Here is a 22098-nt window from a genome sequence, read left to right on the forward strand (position 1 = left end):
GCACTGAATCACTGAATAGATATAGTTATGGGTTGGGTGCCTAGTTTTTCTTGATTTTCTTTTTATATTGTTGTGTTTGTATCCACTGTTGTTAACAACCCAGATATGTGTGTTGTGAGATGGGTAGCCATAGACATCTTTTAAATAAATAAATAATAAATGAAATACAAGCAAGAGGAAGTTAGACCGGGCACCCAAGCTCTGTATTTCAGATTATTAGAGGATGGGTTACATTTTGTTTAACTGTATGATCCTAAAGGTTACTTTAATATTTGGGTTTCCCCTGCACATGCCCTTTTACAGAATAATTCAGTGGATAAAATCATGGAAGACAAAAAATGACATTTTGACACAGAAGTGAGGGGAGGCTTGAATAAAAATTCTGCTCAGGCTTCTCAGAATTTTAAATATCCCTGATCGCATGGAATAAAAATGTGTCTTTGAACCAACAAAGCCTGATCCCAACTGTTCTTCTGAATACACTTCTCTCTGACTGAATGTCAAACAAGTCCAGTGCAGGGGAAAAAAATCTGTCTCTTTTCTTATTACTCAGAAGTTTTAGCTGAAGAGGACTTCCAGCAGAGGAAGCTGAGTTGCAATGTGCGGGGATCACAGAAATACATTCACGTCCAGGATTTTTAATCATAACAATGAACACTTTGCTCCATAATTTCCTAGTCGAACCACGAACAACTACAATGATCTAATACATATCAATTTTACAGAAGACAATGTTGAAAAAGCATCACGCAATCTAAAACCATCTCTATGTATTGGACCGGATGGAATATGTGCCTACTTCTTTAAAAAGCTATCCACTGCCGTAGCTGAACCTCTAAGCATAATCTTTGAAAAATCTTTCAGGACCAGCTCCTTGCCAAAACTATGGTCACAAGCCACGGTCATCCCCATCTTCAAAAAGGGAGACCCCAGCCTAGTTGAAAATTACAGACCAATCTCCGTATGCTGTATCACCTGTAAAGTCATGGAATCAATTATTAATTAATCCATCATCCTCCACTTAGAAACAAACAACCTACTCTCTAATAAACAATTTGGTTTCAGGAAAAAACTATCATGTAATCTGCAACTCTTACACTGCAAAAACATATGGACTACACAACTCGATCAGGGCAAAGCAATAGATGCAATCTACATAGACTTCTGTAAAGCCTTTGAAATTCAGTGGTACACAACAAACTACTCCTAAAACTAAAATCTTATGGTATCTCTGGACACCTGCATAACTGGATAGAAACATACCTGTCAAACAGACAACAAATGGTCAAAATTGGGAGCATCCTATCAAATTCTGTACCTGTCAACAGTGGTGTCCCCCAAGGCAGTGTTCTAGGACCAACTCTTTTCATACTCTACATAAATGACCTCTGTGATCATATCAAGAGCAACTGCGTTCTCTTCGCTGATGATGTAAAGCTATTCAACACCACAGACAATTGCAGCCGATTAGAAAATTAATAAAGTATTATGATGATTGGGTGGGGGAGGGAGAGAAAAGGAAATACCTGAGCCAACTCAAGGGGATAGAGATGTTCTCAATCTTACTTAGCAGTAGAACAGAATTAATTAAGCAGATTTGGGAATAGTTCAATGTTTGAATCTAGCAGCTGAAATTCTCTTGGTAAGAGGCTATAGATATCAGGGTAGATTCATCTGCAATTCTTTTGTTTCTTCCCTGATACTTTACATTTTTCATAATCAGATTTACCCCAAAAATCATATCAAACCTATATTATGGTCCAAGATAGACATAATTAAAATGGAGTACAGTCAATTAAAAAGCATATAGTTATATCAGTATTTCTCGCTCTTTCTCTCTTTATCATCTATCTGTCTGTCTGTCTGTCTGTCTGTCTGTCTATCTATCTATCTATCTATCTATCTATCTATCTATCTATTTATCTATAAGTTACGAGATAATAAAATAGAAACTATATCTAAAAGTCTACAAAAATCTAAAAGAAAGGATGGGAACATTAAATAGGTGCAGGGAAGCATAAAAGGTTAATATGTGAAAAACTATATCAGAGCACTGATATGGCAAATTAGGTGCTCATTAAGTCTAGTTTATGGCATCATCCCATGGATTTTGAGTGCTGCTCCCCGGGGTAAAATGAGGCTAATGTGAATGTCTTTCCTGTACAGGCATAAGAGAAGCACATGCTCTTGTGTTTCTGTGTGTTCAGAGTCAAAGGGTCATTACAAACTTCTATTTTTCCTTTCTGAAGAATTGTCCCACTGATCTGGAGACATCTTTCAGCAGACAAACTTGAGTTTGAACATGTAAAAATTAGGTCAATAGTTGCTCTGAAACCATTTGGTAACTCTATGAATGCTACTTTCAATTCCCTCAAATAATTTTATGACCTGGAATAGCTAAAATAAGTACATGGTGAGCAAAATTTTCTTTCAGCCAATGAAAAACAAATCATTTAAGAAGACTGGCAAACAGAACAATGTAGTAACTGCATCAAAGCCATGCAATCAAAGCCATGCAATGGTTTAGAATACATTCTAAAATACATTGATTTTAGAAACATCTAGCCTGCCTGCCCAGCAGTGGGTTAATATCATTGTCAGCTCATCTGGCATTGATATTAGCAATAGTGAAAGTCACCACTGTTCTGGAACCTCCCCAACAGCATTCTGCTGCATCTGCTATTAACCACAATGTACACATATTCAAAGGTAGACATTGAAATGTTCCTTTGATATTCATGCAGTTCCTTTTTCCACTCTGTGAGTTAGCAGAGGTGACTTGGTGATGGTGAGCTGGCAGTGGTGAGCTGACCACGTGAGCTGGCCACACCAAGTTTCCCTAGACCCATGCAAGGCTGCTTGTTGTGATGTCAGATTTCCTTACTACTCCTTACTACTGTCTAAATAACCTTACCTTTCCTCCAGGAAGCTCAGGGAACCATACATGGGTTTACTTCAGTTCAGTTTTATGACAATCTTATGAGGCAGATTAAACTGAGGGATGGGGACTTGGCAAAGATCCATTCATGGACCTTTCAAATTCTTATGAATTTGAACTTGATGTAAGGGTGGGATATGCTGATTTCTGTCATGGACAGTTGGTTGCATATATGTGAGTACCATCCAGTGATGGGATTCAAAAAATTTTTACTACCAGTTCTGTGGGCGTGGCAGGGGAAGGATATGTAAAATCTCCAGTCAGAGGTGGTATTTGCCGATTCTCCAAACTACTCAAAATTTCCAATATTGGTTCTCCAGAACTGGTCAGAACCTGATGAATACCACCTCTGGTACCATCATTATTTTCAAGGGAAGGGAAGAAGGAAAGAAATATGAATAATTATCCCTGAACATCAGGATTGTCCCATTCTGGCCTTGTACTTGGTAGGGATAAGTATAAGTTCAAGCAAGATAAAAGGAATTGCATATTATATGATGAGATGTTCCAGCATGGCCTCTCTCCAGCATGGCATCTCTGTTGGCCTTAGGTTTTTGTGCTGAAAAAACATTGGAGTCTGATGATGATTTTGCAATATTTGGGTTGTTTTTTTTCTACAATTCATACACCTTTCAGGCCACACCCTAGTTCCAGATAACATCAAGAGAAGCTGTTTGCTCTTTTCCCATTCCAGGAACATCACTATCAACAAATATTACTGCTTTTATATACAATCTGTCTCTCCCTCTATCTCTCTTATGAGTGTCTATGTGTATGTGCCTCTCTCTCTCTCTCTCTCTCTCTCTCTCTCTGTGTGTGTGTGTGTGTGTGTGTGTAGAGAGAGAGAGAGGGAAGGAGAGGGTGGGGAAGGAGAGAGAGAGAGAGATGCACAAATCTGTACTTTTTAAATCTCTAGCCATCAGTTCTGGGGTCCAGTATAGGTGAAAGCCAGCATACCTGGAAGTTATCATGTTGGGTAATTATAATTTCTGCATTTGTGCAGGCCTCATTTTGGGGTGCCTTACCCCTAAGTTTAACCAGGCAATTACAGACTAAAGCATTATCAAGTTTTGCTTCATAATTTTAATGGATTGTGTGACCTTTATGCATCCCCCTTGTGTAATATGATCTCATTCTTGACAGAGGGGGGAAAGCTTGTGTTCCTATGGAAACAGTTGCTTTTATACAAAAATAATACAAAGTTTAGTGTGATGCTATTGAATTTAGAGTAAGAAACTCTACTCTAAATAGATGTTTTCCAGATATCAGAATACAAAAGATGTTTTTGAATATATGGATAGGAAGTGTGTTCACACAAGTATTATTATTTTTTTGCATTTACAAAGACATTTAAGAACATAATGGCAAGGCCAAAGTAGATGGCACCAAGTGGTGGGGCAGAAGGAAGTGGGCAGAGCTGAACATAAGGTTTATTGTTAATGTATTAAAGAAGAGGGTGCAGAGGTCTTATCAGAACCTTGAACAGAAATCCAGGAAATAAAACTAAAAAAGCCTATTCATTGAAGATGATCAATGAAAAAGAAAGAAATATTTCATTAGCAACCTATTTCACACGTGAGCCAGATAGGCAACTTATTCACAGATTGCAAGGATAGAATCTGATCTCTAGAAAATACAAAATAATTCCCCCTTCTAAAAAGGACTTGTATTGCTCAGGGAAGACAAAACAACCTTAACCCTAATTGTAGACCTAGCCCTAACTAACCTTAATTTTTGCCTTGGAAAGTAGGGGTTTGTTATGCAAAGTTTTTGATCCATATGAGTTTAACTTCTTCTGCCTCTAAGATGGAAGTTACTTCATTAAAATGGAAAACTAATATAGAAAAGTTTAAAAAGAATATATTTCCAAATGAATGGATCAATTTGTTAATATATAACTGTCTAGTGGTAGATTCAGCCTTTAAAGACAGCTCATGCACAACAGCCGAATATTTACTTCACAATGTTTGTTGCTGTTATTTAAATCTGGAAATGTAGGAAGGAAACCTGCCCTGTTTGTATCTCAGATATGCATTATGCTCTGTAATAACTTTGCAGTTTTAAAATTAAATGCCTCTTATTTGGGAAGCCAGTTTGCTTTTTCCCATTATTACATTATACAATCTTGTCTTTTGATTGCTCCAGAAAGCATTGTGGGACCTTTTTTGACTGAAATTATAGTAGTAGAAAGGTAAACATAAATAAATGAATAAAAAGGAATGGGAAATTTTTCAGACTTGAACAAATGTTTAACAGCTGTATTTTAAAAATGTTTATTCTTTTAAAAATATGATGCAACCTTCTGTGAAACAAGTGTTAATCCCATCACATTTGATTGGGAAAAAAATCTAGAGCAGTGTTGTAAGGACACTGAATGTTCCCCGATGGGTGTGTCTTCGATGAATAATCAAGCATTTCTATCACAAAGACCACTGTTTTTATTATTACCAGAATTCAGGAATTATCATACACAAGAAATAACCAATGGTCAAATTACTATGGTTACCTGTGATGAACACATTCCATTTTCTGAATGTCAGAAACATTTCTGTAAAACACAAGGTCACATTATTCATTTTATTCCCAGGATGATACAATTGGCCATTAATAAGATCACTAATCTATGTTGTTGTTACAGGAAATGCTCTGTTGAGTTCACAGTCAAAAACGGCCCCAGAAGATTCTGGAGTCACTGCCCAAAAGGTTAATTAAAAACAATGTATGAAGGAACTAGGAGAGAGCAAAATATTTACCAAAAAGCTTGCATAGAAATAGTATCCCATAAAATAAGTTGTCAACAGAGAGACAGCCAATTATTTATGAAACAGAAAGAATTGGACTGATATATATTTTTTGTGAATGGAGACCTCTCAGGAACAGTTCCACTGCTGAAATCAAATGAAAATGATGCAAGTAGTAATGCTCAAGAATGAGACAGTCTAGTGTCGTGTGGCTGGGCTGTAGACTTCAGTGGTGAATAAAAATGATTTATTCCCTCCCTAGATAGCTCTCCATTTTTTTTAAATATTATATAATTTATCCATTTCTTTTTTAAGATGTATTTTATTTGTCCCTTGGGGTGAAGGTAGCAGTAGGATTCTCACATTTTAAAATAAGGTTCTTGCACACTGCATAGATCCATTCATTTGTTTCCTGCAATAAGCATACCTTCACCTGTCCATGTCTGTTTGCATTAGTTCACTCCTTGTGGCACCTAGAAACAGGAAGATTTTATTTTCTCTATATCATTCTTTCTTTCCCGGTGCATTTGCCTAGCTTCTTACCATATGATTTTTTTTTAATTGCTCAGTGACATTACCGTCTGACTTCTTAATAGCTCAATGACACTGAAAGAAGAATTGGAAACCTGGGTGTGTTCGTGTTTTTTCCACTTGCATCACTACTATGTAGTGGTTATTTGTTTGTTTTAGAAAGAAAGAAAATCCTCCATCATTCTTGTAATTAGAAAATCAGATGCTTTAGGACACCAGATTTATAATCAAAAGGAGAACACTTGACAATCAATCAATTAATCAATCAGAATAGAGCAGGAAGGGACCTTGGAGATTTTCAATTCCAACCTCTTGCTTAAGCAGGACACCCTGTACAATTTGAGACAAGTGGCTGTCCAGTCTCTTCTTAAAAGCTTCCAGTGATGGAGCACCCACAACTTCTGAAGGCAAGCTGAAGGCACTGGTTAATTGTTCTCACTCTTGGGAAGTTTCTCCTTAATTCCAGGTTGCTTTTTGCCTTGATTGTTTCCATCCTTTGTTTCTTGTTTTGCCTTCTGGTGCTTTAGAAAATAAATTCTTTGTGATAGCCTCTCAAATACTGGCATACTGCTATTATGTCACCCCTAATCCTTCTTTTTTTCTAGACTAGCCATATCTAGTTCCTGTAACCATTGTTCACATGTTTTATTCTCCATGCCCTTAATCATCTTAGTTGCTCTTCTGTGCACTTCAAAAGAGAGAAGTTTGAGAGAGGTTGCACAACAAGAGAGAGGTTTGAGCAAATATCCCAAACAAGAGAAGTAAATGGCCTCTGCACCAGAATTGGTATTCAGCAGGTTCTGACCAGTTCTGGCGAACTGGAAGCGGACATTTTGAGTTGTTCGGAGAACCGGCAAATACCACCTCTGACTGGAGATTTTACAGTATCCTTTCCCTGCCACGCCCATCAAGCCATGCCCACAGAACCAGTAGTAAAAAAATTGAATCCCACCACTGCTCTGCACCTAAAGATGATGCAGGGAGAAGGATCATCATACATAGCCACAACGCTGTGATGCAATTGAGTCTAATGAAATATTTAGAGACATATGATAAATAATCCATACAAGGCACTCTGTCATAGCATGTCCATTGGAAAAGAAGAACAGAAAGAAAGCATAGAGGAAGACAAATGGAATACTCTGCTTATAGAAATGCCTGATCAAAATCTTTTTAAAAAGAAGAAACAGAATGGGTTCTGTAATACAGTATTTTAAAAAGTTGCTAAATCTGTGGGTGCAATGGTGGGATTCAATTTTTTTTTAATACTGCTTCTGTGAGTGTGGCTTGGTGGGCGTGGCAGGGGAAGGATACTGTAAAATCTCCAGTCAGAGGTGGTATTTGCCAGTTCCACGAACTACTCAAAATTTCCGCTATCAGGGGAGGGCGGAGCTGGCATTGCGACGATAAGGCATGCGATCTTGGAGGTCTGAGATCGCTGCCGATATCTTTGCTCCTGGACGGTCCAAATGGATCTAAACCATCCCGAAGAGATGGTGAATGTAAAGAGCGCATCCTGTTGATCCCAGGGACACTGCAAAGTCCCTGGTAGATCCAGGAGAAGCTCTCCTTGCCAGCGGCAAAGAGGCAGCCATTAAAGCTGCTGAAGTTGGGACAGCTCCGAAACAAAAGAGAATGGAAAGAGAAAGTGTGCCGGTTTGGTGAGAATTTTTTCTTTATTTTAAGATTTGAAAGGACACCCTAAGGAAAAGAAAGAATCTGTAAAAGTTTTGACAGAATTGATTAAGTAGCGATTTTAAACAGGAAGTCAAAGTAATATTTTTTATTTATTTTTTCTCATTGCTAGATTTTTTACACATGATTTTAGATTTTGAAACTGGACTGGTGTTTTTTTTTCTCTTCTTCCACCTATTCTTTCTTTCCTTCTTGACTTTATAATATTTTAGGCTAGAGACTCTCTTCTAGTCATCTTTTTTAATATCTTTTTCCCTTTTTAATTAATTTTTATTATATCTTGTTTGAAAAAGGAGGGGGAAAGTGAAAGCAGAAGAAACTTTGTAACACTGCCAACTAGAGGCTTGGAAATATTCTTCTTTTCAAGGACATTGCCTGTTTGATAAGATAGAGGGAAGAGCATGGGAGAGTATTATTGCAGGTGCTCTTCTGGGTTTCTATCAATAGCTGCAGTCTGGTGTTGAAGTTTATAGGAAAAAAAAGGTGATAAGACTCTGGAGAAGAGAGTTATAAATTTTAACAAAAGCCTTGGATAACCAAACAAGGTGCAGTGTGCTCTTTTTACTTTTTTTAAGCTGGGCTATTTCTTACTTTAACAAACCCCCTCCTTATTAGCTTACTTTTTGTAATAGCTATTTGGATCTTTGGCCTTTTGAAAGTTGTTTTTGTCTTTCTTTTTGTTTCTGAAGTCTAATTTTTACGTTTGCATTTTATTTTAAAGGAAAAGCTTTGGTATTAATGATTTCCTTCCTTTTTTTTTTTTAAAGGGAGTAGTCTTTTCTTTTTTCTCTCTCCCTCCTTTGTATTTTTTTTCTATTTACCTTCCATATTGGTTCTTTTTTTGCTGCTTTCTTTCTTTTTGTTGTGCATTCTTTTATACCTGAGACTTTTTAATTGGATTAAGGTGTTGAAGAACCTGAAGAACGTTTCTTTTCTCTTCTTCAGTTTTTTATTTTTTATTTTTCCGCCTGTTCCAGGATTTAACATTTTTTTTCTTTTTTTGTGTTTATGGTCTTTTCTTCCATTTTTGAGTTTTTAATGCTAACCAATCAATTGGATTAAGGTATACAAGAACCTGAATTATTATTATTATTATTATTATTATTATTATTATTATTATTATTATTATTATTATTATTATTATTATTATTATTATTATTATTATTATTATTATTATTATTATTATTATTTGGCTTCTTTTTCCCCACTATTTTTACTTGGAATTACAATTGGTTATTTCACAAGTGGATTAAGGTCTACAACAACCTGAAGATTTTGAATTGTCTGAAATGAGTAGGAAACTAACAGCCCCTGGTTCCTCAACTTCTACTTCTTCCTCTTCACCATCTGGAGGACAACGCTCAATACAGACAATGTTACAGCAAGAAAAAGAACAGGAAAAAGTGACGCTGCAGATGATTATGCAAGGAATTCAAAATATACAAATAAGAACAGATAATATTGAAAAGAGAACAGAGAACATTGAACAACGAACAGGAAAAACTGATGATGGAGTTAACTGAAGCACTTAAGAAGCAAAACAATGGAAAGGCACCAAGCCCAGATGGACTTCCAGCATAATTTTATAAAACACTACAAGAATCGTTGAAGCTTCCATTGCTAGAAGTTATGAATGAAGTTATGTTAAAGAAGAAGATACCCAAATCATGGTCAGAAGCTTATATTACACTTGTTCCAAAAGAGGAGGTCGATCCATTACAAATCAAGAACTATAGACCTATTTCCTTACAAAATGCAGATTATAAATTTTTTGCTTCAATATTGGCAGAAAGACTTTAAAAATGCTTAAACAATTTTATCCACCCTGATCAAAATGGATTTCTGCCAAAGAGACAAATTAAAGACAATATGAGAGTAATCTTGGACACTTTGGAATACTATGAGGCACACCCTGAAAAACAAATGGCTTTGATATTTTTAGCTGCACAGAAGGCATTTGATAATGTGAATAGGTGATTCATGTTATTACAGCTGGAACAGATGGGCTTTGGTAAAAAATTTATTCAAGCAATAGAAGCTATATATCATAACCAAACGGCAAAGGTAATGATAGAGGGAGAACTGACAGACTCTATTGATATAAGAAAAGGAACAAGACAAGGGTGCCCACTATCACCTTTGTTGTTTTTGTTAACCTTGGAAGTGTTAAACAGAAATATTAGAGAAGAAAAGGATATAAAAGGGATGAAAATTAAAAAGAAAGAATTCAAGCTGCAAGCATTTGCAGATGATCTGGTTTTCATTTTAGAAGACCCACTAGAAACAGCATCAAAATTGACAGAAAAGTTAGAGGTATATGGAAAGGTGGCTGGTTTGAAAATAAATAAAGATAAAACAAAGATCTTGACAAAGAATATGCTATCAAGACAAAAGGAAGAGTTGTCGGATGTACTGAAAATTCAGGTCACGAATAAGATCAATTACTTGGGGATACATTTGACAGCAAGATGTAGTATACTAAAAGAGAATAATTATATCAAACTTAAGCAGCAGATAGCGCTAGATTTGGCGAAATAGGAAAATTTACAACTGTCATTAATAGGGAGAATATCAACAATCAAGATGAATATACTACCCAGAATTTTATATTTGTTCCAAACAATTCCAGTTAGGCATGGAAAAGATTATTTTGAAGATTTAACTAAAATTGTGTTGAAATATATATGACAAGGTAAGAAAGCGAGAATAAAGTTAAAACTTTTGCAAGATGCCAGAATAAGAGGAGGATTTGGTTTGCCTAATTGGGAGTTGTATTACCAAGCTACAAATTTGATGTGGGTTAAGGAATGGATAACATTAAGAAATACTAGATTGTTGACATTAGAAGGTCATGATCTGTTGTTGGGGTGGCATGCTTTTCTATGGTATAAAGGAACTAAAACACAGGGGCATTTTAGAAGACATTATATACGGGAGTCTCTGTGGTTAAATTGGGAGAAGACTAAAAGGCAATGTTATTTGAAAATTCCGGTCTGGCTATCGACTATTGAAGCATTTTCTTATCCTATAATATATAAAAAGGAACAAACAGTTAGATATGGTGAAATATTGAATGAAAAGGGTGAACTTAAATCTATGCAAAAATTAGAGGAACAAGGTATAAAGATGAATTGGTTTTCATATGTGCAAATACATTCAAGTTATGACAAAGATTCTAAAACAGAAGGTTTCTATGATAAACTGACTGATTTAGATAAGATTTTGACAGGTACTGATGAAAAGGTGATTAAAAATTATATGGATATTTATTAGAAATTAAACTAGAAGAAGAACAAGTTAAAGAAACTATGATTGCTTGGGGGAAGAATTTTGGATATGGGATTGATCTAGAGAAATGGCAAAAACTGTGGTCTCAAAATTATAAGATGACAATGTCAACAGCATATAAAGAAAATTTGTATAAGATGTTTTACAGGTGGCATTTTCCCCCGACAAGAATAGCAAGAATGTTCAAGAACAAATCCAAAAAATGTTGGAAATGTCATCAATACCAGGCTCATATTACCATATGTGGTGGACTTGTGCGGATGCCAAAAAATATTGGACTAAAATCCACACGTGGTTGGAAAAAATGACAAAAAAGCATATAGATTTGAAACCAGAGATACTTTTATTGGGAGTTTTGCCTGAAATATATAGTAAAGAATTGAAATACCTGATTGTAAATGTATTAACAGTGGCTAGGATTGTATTTGCCAAAAACTGGAAAAATGAGAAAATACCATTACAGGAGGAAATCATTAAGAAAATATTGGAATGTGCTGAAATGAGTAGATTGACATTTGAAATCAGAGAACAAGATGATAAACAATTTTATAAAATTTGGGATCTATTCTATCAATGGTTAGACAATAAAACATGGTAATGAAATGTGTAGATTCTTAGAAAATAATAAATATATAAAGATGTATTCTTTTCTTATTATATCTACAAAATGATTGTAGGATAGATTTGAGATGATAATATGAACTGTCATAAAACAAATTAAGTAAAATATGGATTGTTTCGTAAAACATGAATGAATAAAAGTATAGTCAAATGATTGATTAACAATGATATTAATGTTCTTAATATTTGATTGAAAATATGAAAATATATACAATGTAATTGTAATTGAAGACTACGAAATGGAAGCACAAAACAATTTGTACACCAACTGACACACTGTATGTATATATATGGAAGATGGCTTGATGTTTTTATGTTTTGTCTATCTATGTTTGTCTTAAAAACCAATACAAATTTATATATATATATAAAAAATCCGCTATCGGTTCTCCAGAACTGCTCAGAACCACTTCTGTGTGGGTGCTATACCTGCTTTTCACTTGCAGAAATATTGATCTGAAACCTTGACAAAGATGAGTGACCTTTTTCAGATGAAGCTTTCTGAATAGTGTATAGGGAATTTTACTTCAAAAAAGCATACACAAATGCATATGTAACACTTATGTACACATAAGCATGCCCACATGTATCAGGCCACAACCCTTATAACAAGTTTCAGTGGTTCTAAGAAGAGAGGACTCTTCAAGTTACACAAGGGTTTTTGTGGTCTGTATTTAGACTTGGAGTTAAGATTGCTAAGCTCTATTAGCATTTAGATCACTACCAAACACACTTGTAGAAATAGCACACATTGTGATCCTAGATACAGGAAGAATCACTGCTGACATTCCCCATACATCCAAGTGAAAATGCCCTTATTTACATAGGGAAGCAATATTTTGAAGCAAACACTGTGTAACCTGATAGTCACAGAACTAAGATGTCTCTGCCTTTGATGCCCATGGGAATCTCTGCACACCATCTGTCTTAACCAGGCTCCCCAGCTTACCCTGTTACTTTTTCAATGCATCAGTACCTGTTATAACAAGTTTTGTTCACCTATTGTGCCCACATGGAGGGAATATACTGTGATGTACTTCCCTTAAATAGCCTACTTCTTCTTTCCTTGTAACTGTCTCTTTGCTTGTTCCAGACAAAATTTTAGTTTTTTTTTTTTTTAAACGGGGGTAGGGTTAGGGGTTAGGGTTATGGCCAGGGGTGGGATTCAAATGTTTAACAACCGGTTCTGTGAATGTGGCTTAGGTGGTGGGTGTGGCTTGGTGGTCATGTGACTGGGTGGATATGGCTTGGTGGTCATGTTATTGGCTGGGTGTGGCCAACTCAATATCACTCACATTGAGGCATGCATCTCTTCACCTGGCCTCTTATGACTGTGGGGATGCTGTAACAATCGTAAGTGTGAAAATATGGTCATAAGTCACTTTTTTCAGTGCCATTGTAACTTTGAATGGTCACTCCACACAAGCAAAGTACCAGCAAAGGAGAGGGGGAAATCTCCAGAGACATTCCTGAGACAGGAAGTCTAGTCCTGCCAAGAATATAATAAGGGTTAATGGAGAGGCAGTTTCTGTAAGCAACACCAGAATGTTTCCTTCCTGCCTTCCTTACAGGATTAGGCCAATAATTTATTCTAACAACCAGTTCTCCGAACTGCTTAGAATGTTAACAACCAGTTCTAGCAAATAAGTGTGAACTGGTAGAATCCCACCCCTGGTTATGGCCTGCTATAAAAACAAAACTCTGGCCTAGCATCATCTTAATTTACAAAAGTGACCCTAGCCCTGAATAGCTCTCCACAAGCAGTTTTAGCAATTGAAGGGGGAGAAATCAATAAAGCTTGAGGGGATGGGCTGTTTAGAAAGCATTCTGGGGAAATGAAGGAGTAAAAAGTAGATTCATCAGGGGTAAGATGTTAATGGATAGAACTGGAAAAGGAAGACTTGAACAAAAAGCTAGGGAAAATAAAATAAGGACTCATTAGAAGAATGAAGATTAGATAAGAAATCTAATAAGAATATTTATCTAATTAGACAAGGAACATAACACAGAAATATCGAGGGGTGCAGATAACTAACAATTTGTAACTGGTCTCTCCACACATCGTCCTTAGTGAGGCATGCAAACCAGTACTTGCATTTCTTGCATCATATGAGAGCACATCTTTCTCCTTCTGTTCTGGCCACTTTTTACAGAGGCACAATTGAGAGCATTTTGAACAAACTGCATCACTGTTTGGTTTGGTGGTAGCAGTGCCTCAGATAGAAGGTCCCTACAGAGAGTAGTAAGGACAGCTGAGATTATAGGAAGATTGCTTCCTGTTATTCAGGATACTGCTTATAAGCGCTATGTGCTTACAGCTCAAAGCATTGTTAACACCCATTTTGCGGTCTGTTTCTGTTGCTCCACCCTGGGAGGAAGTTTCAAAGTCCTTCTAATAGGACTACCAGATTCTGTAACAGCTTTGTTCCCTATGCCTGGTATACTCTGGTAAACTCACAAGATTCATTTTTCTCACCATGTGCATGTATACATTTGAACCAGACTGTCTTGGTTATTTATTTATTTTGAAAGCTGTATGCAATAAAATTTCATTTTAATGTATGCCAATTAGTGTACATTTAAAGTGATAATAAAGTTAGTTTAAGTCTAAGTCTAAGTTCTAAATCCTTTCTTTCTTTGACTCCATGTTACTACCCAGTTAAGGCAATTTGCAAACCCCAACAATCTGAATGTATCAAAATGTAATATAAAGCTTAGCATCTATCCCATAGATTGGAGAGTCCCCACAAAACTCTTCATTGTAATTAAGGGACCTTCAATCACTACAGTTTCTTCCTGCTTGTCATGTTTCTTCTTGCTTTTGAAGACATGTGAAAGTTTTCAAAGATATAAGCTGTTACTTGTTTGTTCCCATATTTAAATGGCCAGTAAGAGAAACTTGCTTCCAGACATCTGCAAATAACTTTCTGATGCTACTGCTCATTGGCAGCTCTAAGTTTGTCTGTTTGTTTTTGCTTTGTGAGAGATTTGCGTTTTGAGGTGCCAAAAAAGAAAAGAAAGAAAAGAAGAAAGCCCTTGGGCTTGCTCTCCTTTTTATTGACCATGTTATTTGGAGAACTGTTAATAAGTTTATGCTGTAATAAACAGGAAAGACAAAAGATTTAAGTTTGAAACTGTGAGATTAAATCATCCTAGAGACCATGTCTTTTGTCTATCACATGCTGTAACATGTCAATTAACGGATAGCATATTCTTGTACGGCACATTTTTCTTAGCCGCGCTGAAATAAACATTCTTTCAATTTGCTATGGATATATACAACTGACAATAAAGGATCCATACTCATGAGAGATCTCCTGAAAGATACCATTAATTCCAGTGCTCTTCTCCCTGCAGGCAATGATTCTCCCTTCTTCAAGGATTCAGAAGTAGTGGAATTGGGAAGTGCTACACTATCATTCAGATTCTCAAACTGGAGATGGCAAAGCCTTTCTCCCAATGGTGCAAGTTAGGCTACCAGTGGCCCAATCAGCTCTCCTCCTCTCTCTTAAGGAAATGCAAATATCTACAGTAAACGAAATAAAAGAAAGATAACATCATTGTCATTGAGGAGATAGCATTTGCCTATTCTGCTGGAAGTGCTGAAAGCAGGAGCAGAAGTGCCCTGGTGGTGTAACTACTCTCTCTTCCAACAAGTCTGTTGTGCGATTTGCTGTGATGGTGTAGTGATCTTGGGGGACCAACCACATGGGTTGGGGGGAAGGATTTCAGAGTGGCTCAGAGAAAGAAACTTAGGAAGCATCCACTTAATCAAGCAATCAAAAGTGGCTGTGGGAAGTTTGTGCCTTCAGATTTGCAAGATTCTGTTTATGTTGCATTACATATAGTATAATTAGTTCCTGTAGTCCTATTTTTGCTGGTTTACCTGGAAGGGCTGACAGTGGGTCACTCTCAGGGAATTAAGCACTAGGGTCTTTCTTTGGTATTATGTTCTGCCTCCCTAAGTGCAACCCTATTTTCTGGTCAGGGATCCTCAGAGGCCTGGGCTGCTGCAAAAGTCTGCAATAAAGCCCAGTCATAAGTGATCATAAATGAGAAGTCTGATCTATGTATATCTATCTGTCTGTCTGTCCAGGCTGCTGATTTGGGAATGTTTGCTTTCAATGAAAGTTAATATGAAAACAAATCAGCTGAGAAATAGTGATTATATAGATGCAAACATTGGTTAAATTATCGATCTCTGGGATATGATAATTTAGACCAGGCTACAATCAATATTTTTATGACACAAGTGAACATGTGCAAAGATCAAAACAGCATTTCTTCAAATATGTTCCAAAAGTACTTTGATTTTGATTATTTAACATAATACTAGAGTGATGTTTTCTAATGTTCTTTAAGCAGTTTTAATTATGTGATCACCACCAGACAATTTGGCAAATAAACCTTCCCCAGAAGCCATGGGGTGGGGTGGGGTGGGGAGTAGAACTGTAGTCATCTGTGTCCAATTTTTGAGAAATTTGGATAGTGAGGTTTGAATGGAAAAAGATGTAGCAATATATAAGTATATTTATAATGGATACATTTCCTTTTTCCATTACTGAGACAAATTGTACAAAAATTATGAAAGAGACTTCAAAGAAAGAAAATAGCAGAATAATAAAAATGAAGGAAGGAAATCTTTCATTTTTATACACAGAAATAGTTTTACCAATTTATGCTATTTCAACATTGTAAATGATAATAATATATTTAAATTATGCCTAGATGTCTCTTTAGAACAAGCACTAAGATTGTGAGATTTAAGTTACTATTTCATGGTTTTTTGACTAAGGAAGAATTGTAGATACTGGAACTTTTGAGACGATTAAGTGTTACAGGGAAAACAATAAAGGGGGTTATGGAACTATGAAAAGTAAAAAATATAATTATGCCTTAAATCAGTCTTGCCTACTCTGGTATTTTTGAGGTAGCCTAGGTCGTGTTAACTAGGATTACAGGGCTTGTTGTCCAATTACATCCAACATAATTTTGAAGTTTATATCATAATAAATTTTCTTCATTGATTCCCTTTATGTAGGCTAATTTATTAAAACTAATAATGTAGTTTTAAAATATGTAGCCTGGTTTATATTAAAACTAATCCCAAAGAAGAATCCAATCAAACAAACATACAAACAGAACTATACAGCAGTAATAGGAATTTGTCATGTTCATCAAAATGATGAAAGTAATGTCCTAACATTATTCCTCAAGCTCTGTCCCTTTTGTATAGTTGTTATGTCATGGCATACATAGAAAAGGAGTAAAGCTTTCATTTTGAGTAACAAACTTCAAACAGAACCATAACAATAACAATATGCTGCTCAAATGACCAAGCTCAAATTATTATACTGTACTTTAGATACATGCAGTATACCAAGACCTAACTCTCTAGAGAAGACTATAATGATAGGTAAAGTGAATAGAAAAAGAAGATAATCACCAGCAAGACATATGGACTTGATTACAAGGGGTGAATATGCCAGTGAAAACCTGAAGGGCCAAGTTGGGACAGATCATTCTAGAGAAGTTCTGTCTATGTAATTGCTAAAAAGTTGGTGTCCATTTGATATTTATTTATTTATTTATTTATTTATTATTTATTTATTTAATCACAATAGATTTCAGCAGTTTAAATGTATAATCTTCCATGAGGCAGGACTTTGAACCTACCGTGGTGCCTGCTGACTTGACTATTTTGACACAAGCCATCTCAATAGACAGAGAAGCTGCTACTGCAACAAGGAAAATTATCGATAAAGAATAAAAAGACCCAGGAGAACAAGAACATCAAAAAGATAATTGAGACAGTGTCCACTGGTGACAGATTTTCTGCTGGAGGATCTCTACAATCCTCTTTTTCAGACTAACAAGTAGCAAACAATGGATATTGTCTGATGAAGTGAACTGTAGCTCATGAAAGTTTATGATTTTAATCAAATGTGTTAGTCTGAAAAAATACTATATGACTTCTCCTAATTTGGGAGAACCATAAACTTACACAGCTCTCCTCATACAATGCCCACAAGTAGGAGTACCAATTTAGAATGGGAACAGAGTAAAAAACTTGATGATGATGATGAGAAGAGTCTTTCCCCTTCCTGATGGCACTGATGACTCCAGGCAACATAGCCATTCATTATTTATATCGGTCAGACACATATCAACTCTCACCAGCTGTCATGGCCTCTTTCTCATTGTCCTTTTCCTCCCATCTTCTCCAGCCATTGGTAACACAATCTATTTTAGACGGTAACAAGGCTATTCCAATAGAGCTCATTTCTGGTGATTATATTTAATTAAAGGCTTATTGTTGACTAAATAGATGGTGAGTGACACCCAATTGTAGCTGAGACAATTTAAAAAGGGGTACCTGCTTTTCTACATATCTGTCAAGTGGACTGATTTATCTCATCAACCATAAGTGAGCATCTGAGGCAATTTAATGACATCTTAATAAGAGGAGGCTTGATAAAATAACAGCAGATGGTATTCTGGGTAATGATCCAGCCCATAATGATTTTAGTAATGGCTTGTCTTATCTACTTACCTGGCCTGGAACAAAGCACACCAACAAAGGAAAACTTAAAGAGTTCAATTGAATTAGGTTGTCCCAGAGACAGAAGCATTTAAATCACTGAAGCAGCCCATTTGCTTCTGCTGCAAGATAAAACACGAAATTGATTAAAACACTTAAAATTCTACCCTTGAGGGGCCAGCCAGCTGCTTTTATAGCCCAGAAGGCAAGTGAGTCTTTCATTTTCTCTACTATGGATATCATAAAGCCCAGCAGCCTTAATGAAGTAGGGACTGTGGGAGGAGTAGTTAAGCAATTTAGCACCAACTTATGAAGTGGCCACTGAATAGGTGAGGCACAAATCTTTCGGAGAAACATAATCTAGGTATCTGACATTTGCTTTGCCCAGAATGCCAAGTTCTAATGTTTTAAAAAATTGAGAAATTCTAGCTGGCTGTCGCTATTAAATATATATATATATACACAGTACTATATTTAAAAAGTCCATTGCTGGACTCTATCTTACTTGGTACTGCATATCCATTCAAAAACTCAAAATAAGGATATGGGTCAGTTAATCTTACCAACTGAACCTCTGGAATCTGTTCTATGTAAAGCTACCTTCAGAGACAACCTGGAAGCTGCAGCTGGGATAAATATGGCAGCCAATATTTTGGTGGAATAATCTACCAGTAAATTATACATCTATTAAAACCAATGCATTGGCTTCTAGACACAGTTCAAAATGCTGGCTATTATCCAGACAACTCTAAAAAGTACAGCATTAGGATATATCAGAGAATACTTCATCGAAGCCAGATCAGGCAGAAAAGCTAGACCAGTCAACCACAGAGGGCCTATTGTAACTCCTCATCCTATTGTAGTACCTAGATATGGCTGAGATTTACAGAGTATCTTCTCCCAGAACTGTATGCCCACTATCTTGCTGATGTTTTGGACATAACTCAATGTAATTCTATTCCAGTGAGCCTTTGGCCTGGTTAACCAACTGTGGGGCACCTAACTTCTGAGTTTTGTCTTGTGAAGGAAGTTTGTATTGTATTTGTAATTGTTAGGAGGATTACCTATGTTTTGTATGTATTTATTGTATACTGCCAAGAGACCACTGGGGTTGGGACAGTTTATACATATTGTGAATAAATGTTGGTGTTTGAATTAGCTCAATGCAGGTGAACAGAGAACTTGAGGAATTGAGCACCTGCCCCATTTTTCTCATTCTGCTCCACAGGGTGCAAACTTGATTTGGGGACTCTGCAATCCATTGGTAGTTGTGTGGAAAAGAATAGAAGCTGGAGACACTAAAAGAGATGCTGAAATACTACCTGGTAACATTTGGCTTATCAACAACAACAACAACAAAGGAAAGAATGAATTGGTCACAAGTATTGCTTTGTGTTTTAATGGCTTGCAGGGGAATGAAAGAGGAGCGGTTCCTTGGGTCATAGAGTCAGAAAGGCTGTGGAAGCTTTTATTAATAAAAGCAAATTGTTTTATAAAAACTGCAGGTTTGCTGGAGTCTTCAACTAATCAGCTAACAATAGATAGAGCAGTGCAAAGGCTGTTCTATATCCACAGTCTTGAAAAGAAATGGAATCTCTTAACCACAGGGGAAGTGAGAACAGCCTCTTATATTTCTAGCAACCAAAGACTTTTTCTTCTTGCCACTTCAAAAAGAGTGATTTAAATGGAAGTAAAGATTTGAACATTTATCAGAAACATTGGGATTACAAAATTAACCTTTAGTGGCATACAATTTATCCACAGACACCAAAGAGAACATAACCTGCACAAATTCTTCATTAGAGTTATGAATTTCATACGGCTATTATTTATATGTATTGAAGATTTTTAACCTTATGGCAGCTTCCCTGAGTCAGATTTTCAAGATCGGTGGCCATACAGATTGGCTGAGTGAATAGATTGGTACACTTGCAAAATATATTACATTGCACTGAAAAGATTCAAAAGATTCACTTTTGTGAATCAAAATATAGTATGTTGTTGTTGTATCTGACACTTCACAACCCCATGGACCATAGCACATCAGCCCCCTCCCCATATTCAAAAATATAGTATTTGAGACAGTAAAATTTAAGTCAAGAGTAAAAAGAAGCCAAAAGATATGATTTCATTTGTTCACTCTGTGTTCAAGAGAACACTATGAATATGAAACTGTGCATGATAAACTGATGGGACACTAAATTGTGATGGGGTTTATAAACCTGAAGCCTCATACTTTAGAAAGTCTTCATTTAAATAAGAGCCTAGTGCTCAAAGAAGCAACTATGATGCTACCTTCTTCCATGCTGACATAGTTTGATATCCTGTGGAATCCTATATTCATGAGGTAGAGTTGAAAGGCTTTAATCAAACTATTTACGCATCCAACTTCTAAAACTAATATTAATGGACCAGTTATCTGTTCTGTAGATGCGCAGTGTAGTCAACCATAGCAAACAACTGAAGGCAAATGTAGGATGAACTAACAGAATAGGTTGTAGATTGATTCACACCTGAGTTTAGACAGATCTCTGAAACAACCCTAGGCTCCTTGAAGTTTCAATCAAACCATCAGACCAATTTATAGAGTCCAATTTAAAAGATAAGCCATCTTGGCAGAATAATTTTATGTCCTTTGGTTCCCCACTCCCCCATTTACAGGCAAATCTAGAACCAGCCTCAGCTGAGGAAGGTTACATTGTCCTTTTCCTTACCATAGATAGCTTTTTTCCTTGCCCATTGGTCTCTGTTTCTGAGGGAACAGCTTGGCTCTCAGTCAGTGGAGGTGAGTTGTTTTAAGACTTTGGGCAAGTTCTACAAACTAAATGGAAGAATATTGCAAGAGAATGTTTTTCATCCTTCATTTTCTCTCTGTCACTATCTGTTTTCATTATCTCTTATACACCCATTCCTTACCTTCATCCAATCACGTTTTAAGCATTAGTGAAACTTGTTACCAACAAAGCATTTTACAAAGTATTTATCATACATAATTGATGCCATCAAAGTTTTCTAAACCACTAATAAAAGAGATAAGATTTCTTTTATGGTCTGGGGAACTGGAACTTGTTGGCTACCTATTCTTTTTCTTGTTTCCAAGGATCGTCAAACTAAGTTATCTATACTGTTATTTTATTCTATAAGCCCATTTTATTATGGTATCCCAGGAGAGGATCAGAATGATAACATAATTCAATTCCAATTCTTATGACAATAGAAATAAAACATCTGGGAAATCTGACTTTACTATCAAACTTATAATTTCAGGTTCCCTCAAAGTGTTCTATGGAAGCATTATATAAATTATAAAAATGGAATAATAATAATAATAATAATAATAATAATAATAATAATAATAATAATAATAATAGAAGCAAATAACATCTTACCAGTAGAGCAGAAGGGAAACAAACGAGGAAGCAGAGACACAAAAGATCAGCTCCTGATCAACAAAATGATTCTAGAGAACTGCAAAAGCCAAAAAACAAATCTGCACACATCTTGGATTGACTACAAGAAAGCATTTGATTCACTACCGCACAGCTGGATCATCAAGTGCCGGGATGTCATCGGAATATGCAAGTGCATTGGTACTTTCACTGCGAATGCAATGAAGCACTGGAAAACAGAACTGTTTATTGGAAGTGAAAGCTATGGACTGGTTAACATCAAAAGAAAGATTTTCCAGAGTGATTCTTTGTCACCTCTGCTGTTCATCATCACCATGACCCCGCTGTCAACAA

The 22098-nt window shown here is 36.1% G+C and overlaps 1 long non-coding RNA gene across 1 annotated transcript; it reads right to left on the reverse strand.

The window, feature by feature from the left end:
• Positions 1–18419: 18419 nt before the first annotated feature.
• On the reverse strand, positions 18420–21811 carry LOC113410008 (uncharacterized). Its single transcript, XR_015747392.1, has 3 exons — positions 21745–21811; positions 21070–21176; positions 18420–18477 (listed from the first exon to the last, which is right to left on the reverse strand). It is a non-coding gene; the product is annotated as an uncharacterized LOC113410008 (long non-coding RNA).
• Between the last annotated feature and the right edge of the window lie 287 nt (positions 21812–22098).

This window comes from Notechis scutatus, chromosome 1 (assembly GCF_049901735.1).
Source record: "Notechis scutatus isolate UNSWTSFEM ecotype Mainland chromosome 1, rNotScu1.2, whole genome shotgun sequence".
Taxonomy (NCBI): Eukaryota; Metazoa; Chordata; class Lepidosauria; order Squamata; family Elapidae; genus Notechis; species Notechis scutatus.